We start from the raw sequence: 5385 nt of genomic DNA, 5'->3' as shown, positions 1-5385 counted from the left end.
CATTTTAATACATGGAAAGGCACAGAGAAAAGAGAAGGGAAGGGAAGGGAATGGAAGGGAAGGGAAGGGAAGGGAAGGGAAGGGAAGGGAAGGGAAAAAAATGAACAAAAAAGCAAACCGATATCCTGAAATGGAACCGTGAAAACAATTCCACGCAGAGGAAACACGTGCAAGGGACAGACGCAAAAAGGACAAGAATATTTAGAGGCATTAAAGAGATTGAATCCTCTGGACTCAGAGGACAAGAATATGATGCTGGTATAAAAATGGCAGAAGTGGGAGGTGTGGAGGGTGGAAGGGAGTGAGGAGTGGGGAGGCACTACACATAGGGACAGAGTTCAGAAACGGGAATCCAAGAGTGTGGTCCCAGGCAGTGCCCTCGGCGGTCCCGGCTCTGTCTCCTGCTTCAACTGTGTTTGGACAGAACAGACCCAGGGACGCCCTTCTTCCAGCCTCCGGCCTCTCTCCTCCGTCTCATCCAGACACCACCTTCAGAACCCCCTCCGGGACCAGCCAACACCCCGGGTGTTTTCTACCTTAACTCCTCTTCCTCGAGTTGGCGGAGAAGCTGAGGGCGCTGAGCGGCTCTTAAAGCTGCAAAACCAGCGCGGTGGCCGCATCCCCTTCCAGGACGTGCTGAAGCCCCCCCAGGACGAGTGGGCAAAACTCAGGGCGCCATGGAGGCCACCTGGCCTTGGAGAGGGACCCGAACCAGGCCCTTTGGGAGCTGCAGACCCTGGGTCTACCCGTGCAGAACCTCGTCTCTATGACTTCCTGCAGAACCACTTCCGGGTGAGCAGGTGAAGCTCATCAAGAAGATGGGCGACACCTGACTCACCTCCGCAGGCTGCCGGCCCCAGGCTGGGCTGGGCGAGTCTCTCCCAAAGGCTCACCTCAAGCACCACTAGGAGCCTTTGGAGCCAGAGGCCTTTGAGGGGCCCCTCTGCCTCCCCGGATGTCTGGCTTTTCTCTGAGCCTCTCCTGCAAACTACTAGCCATTCTTTTAACCACCCTGGAGCCCTCTCCCATGCATTAGACCAAATGAAACAATAAAGCTTTTTGCAGCAAAAAAAAAAAAAAAAAAGGAGTATGGTCCCAGCAGGTACCAGAGATAAAATTACTTTCTCTTTCGGTTTGAGAATTGTTATATTTCTATAACAATTGTTGAAATACTTTTCTCTCTTGAACTTTATGACTGACCGTTCTGGTGGAACCCTAGGGGCTGGGGAAAGGAGACATCCCATCCTTGAGGCTACCCACCACCCTTACCCAGCCAGGCACATCTGAGACTCATCCCAGGCCCAGAGAACTCCTGGATCAGGCCACAAGAAACACTTTCAGAATCCTATCATGGCAGTGGTTTCTTGGCTCCCTCCATAGAAAAGAGTGAAGATATACCCAGAAACCTCTGCCAGTAGTCTTTTTAATTTTGTTTGTCAATGACAGTTGACGGTTGATGTTATATCTGTATTCATCCAAGCCCAGAGCCCCGGCTGAAGTGAAGCAACAGGACGAGTGCCCCACAGAAAACCTGCTTCTCTTCTACTCTGCCCTCTGCTGCTCGCCGACCACGCTTCTAAGTGGGCAATTGAAATTTGTTCCTGGGCCCATAAACTAGTACCTGTATGGCTTTGAATTGGCATTTGTCATACTGATTTTCCATTTCTGTATCCATAAAATGGGTAATAACAATTCATAAGGGTGCTATCAAGATCAAATAAGTATGTGGAAAGGCATTATAAATTACAGAAAATAATAATTCAAGAGACATTTTATGAAAAATATGGAGTTGGTAAAATACCGTAATGTAATGTAAACTGTGAAGCACACTTGAGTTCTAAGTTTAGCTCCTTACTAGCGTGTAAGCTTTCTTTGTGTCTCCAAGTTATCATTTAAAAATACAAATAAAATAATAATAGTAGTAAGAATCATTTTATAAATTTGATTACAAGATAAAATGAACCAATGCACTAATAAAGGCAATGCTTACTTTTTGTCTGTGTGGTCAATCATTAGCATACACATCAAAGAGAAAAAAGAAAAAGGAAAAGAGTAAAGGCAAACACATACCAAAAAAATGAGTTAATGCATGCAAAGCAGTCAATTAACATGAGTTGAATCAAATAAAAAGATGGACTGAAGCTCAATGAAACAATGGTTTAGAAGTTTAAGGTTAATACGCATTTATAAATAAAGCATGCTTCCCTGTAATATTCCATTACCATTGCTCTTCAGATGAAGGTCTAACTCTTACCACAACCTACAAGTCCTGGGGTCTGGTGCTGCACATCCCCTCCCGCAACCCCTCCTTCTGTCACTGCTGCATTTAGACATTTAGAAAGCGTGATGGTTTGGTTATCTGTATTTACATTTTTGATAACTTGTTTATCATGAATTGTGGCTCTAATTTTATATATAATATGGCATACAATATTGCTAATCTTAATTAGATTAAATATTGGTTCATCTGAATTTTTGGTTCCCCTTAAATTTTGCTGTGGGATACCAGCGAGTTTCTAGACTCATCCTAGTTCCAGCCTGGCAACCTCAGCCTAGAACTCCAGGAGGCCTGGGTTACAGAACCCCAGGGCCTGGAACAAGGCCTCTCTGGGAGAAAGAGTCTAAATAGAGTGAATTAAAGCATAGTTATAGCTTTCACATTGTAAGCTTTTAAAGGAAAATGTTGGTTTGTAACACTGAAATAAATGATCAAAATACCATTCTTAAAAACTGGTTATGATGTTATTGATAAAATAAGTACTATGACTAAAATTCCAGCAATCCAAAAAAAAATTACTCTTTGTGTCAATTTCAACAGGCAGCTCGCTTCTATTTCACTGTTTAATTGGTTCCCTAACTTGTTTTGGAGAAATTCAATTTCCCTTGAGTTGAGTTCATATAACAACAGATGAGTTCCTTCCTTTTGGGGCGTGGAAAGGAAAACTAAACCGGAGTGGGAACAGAATAATTCCTGTGGGAGTTGAAATGTGAAATGCAAATTTACATCTTCTAAAGATGTGGTCTCCAGTTCCCAGTCACACTGACACAAACCTGTTTGAGTCAGCAATGGGGATCCGGATTATACATTATCTAGGTGATTGTATGCGTTATCTCAAAGGATAAATGAGTGACAACAAGTGGGTGTGGTCTGGCGAGTTACGTGAAAGGATTAAATGAAAGGAATGAGCTTTGGCTTTATGATGTTTCTCCCTTCTCTCTATACATAGAAAATACATAAATATATGTTACACATGAATCATATATAAATATGATTACATATATGTCATATATATAGATATAGATATAGATATAGATATAGATATAGATATAGATATAGATATAGATATAGATATACACAGAGAGAGAGAGAGAGACCAAAAGGGAGAGACACCTGCCTTGAGGAAAGGGACTTCCAATGACTAATGGCATTGCCATTGAAAGGCTTGAAAAGAATGTTCTACTCAGGATTCTTCGGCTCACTGAAACCCAAAACATTAACGTCGCTATCACAGACACACAGATGGGCGGTGCCGAACTGCTCCGAGAGCCTGCCTGTGCGGTAGTTTTTAGACACCACAGCAATGCGCCACCACAGGGAGTAGGAGAGAAGTTGCTTCTTGTCATTTCTGCCTCCAGAAACTCACCTGTAAATAGTATGCTCTAAGGCAGTGGTTCTCAACCTGTGGGTCGCGACCCCTTTGGCGGTCGAACGACCCTTTCACAGGGGTCGCCTATGACCATCCTGCATATCAGATATTTACATTATGATTCATAACAGTAGCAACATTACAGTTATGAAGTAGCAACGAAAATAATTTTATGGTTGAGTCTCAACATAAGGAACTGTATTTAAAGGGCCAGAAGGTTGAGAACCACTGCAAGAAGCTAAGGAAGCTTGATCTGACTTCAATTTCAAATGGATGAGAACCTGGTATGCGTACAGGACAGGGAATAATATATTTCAAAAATAGGTTAAATATTTTCTCCATTGGAAATTGTCTTTTAGTTTTTTTTTTTTTAATTTCCAATCTCACAACTGGCATTTATTCTAAAACAGACACACACACACAAAAAAAAGTGGAGAGCACTGCTTCCAGATATATATGTGAATTGCAGGCAAGGGTCCAGTCAAAATGTAAGAGGTTTTTAAACATTGGTTTGTTTTTAATATTTTGCCAACTATGAAACTTCACTAGACCATGGCCAATGGTGAGTGTGGGTTGACCACTGCTTTCAAAGTAGGCTGTGTTCCTTTGAGGGATCTGAGCAGTCAGGTTAATGTCTGAACAAGAAAAGGCAACAATAGTTTTTCTGCAACTGGGCATAGGGTAGGGCTGGGAATGGGGATTTGGGGAGGGTAAGAGAGAGCAGGAGAAGGGGTGGTGATTTTCATTTGGCTGATAGGTAACTACTTCAATTTGATGATACCTACATTCATTCGTGCAATGGACATCTACTGAGTCCCTGGTACGTGCTGAAGCTAGGCAATTCGGATTCAAAGAGGTTTGTCCAGATGATGCAGCCGCAACCTCTGGTTGCCACCCCTTAGGACAGTGGTTCTCAACGTTCCTAATGCCGCGACCCTTTAATACAGTTCCTCATGTTGTGGTGATCCCCAACCATAAAATTATTTTCGTTGCTACTTCATAACTGTAATTTTGCTACTGTTATGAATCGTAATGTAAATATCTGATATGCAGGATGTATTTTCATTATTACAAATTGAACAGAATTAAAGCATAGTGATTAATCACAAAAACAATATGTAATTATATATGTGTTTTCCGATGGCGAACCCTGTGAATGGGTCGTTTGACCCCCAAAATGGTGGCGACCCACAGGTTGAGAACCGTTGCCTTAGGAGAAGGTGACCATGCAGCAGGCAAGGGCCAGGACGCCAAACCCCAACCAGAAACCCGAGCAGGGCCACACCCAGCACCACTCCCAAGGCAACTTTCCTTGCAGAGATTGGTAGAGCCTTTCCTTGAAAATCCAATCTGTGCTGAGTTGAAATGAAGGTGCAGCCTGATTAGAATATGTCCATCAAAAGGAGGGTGGGTCTAACTGGCCGGATGTAAAGCAGGGGAGGTTTTAAATGCCCTTGGGAGCACAAGGACCTTCTTCCTTGTCTTTGCTCTGAAAGGAAATGGAGTAGGAAGTAGAGTGAGTGGCACAATATCAAGGGGTAAGTCTTGTTTCGCGGAACTTAGCTTTGTTCAGAAATGCAGGAGGATGTGTGTGTTGAGTTTACCAGTTAGAATGTGTTTTTAACTGTGGATCCCTATTATAAGGTTTTGACATCCATGGATGGACCGCGTACAGCATGCTAGAAGCAGGGGGGGTGATCTTGGCCAGCAAACTTCTGGTGTGTAGACTGCGCTGACC

This window comes from Myotis davidii, unplaced genomic scaffold (genome assembly GCF_000327345.1).
Source record: "Myotis davidii unplaced genomic scaffold, ASM32734v1 scaffold71, whole genome shotgun sequence".
NCBI lineage: Eukaryota > Metazoa > Chordata > Mammalia > Chiroptera > Vespertilionidae > Myotis > Myotis davidii.
This window is presented reverse-complemented; position numbering follows the sequence as displayed.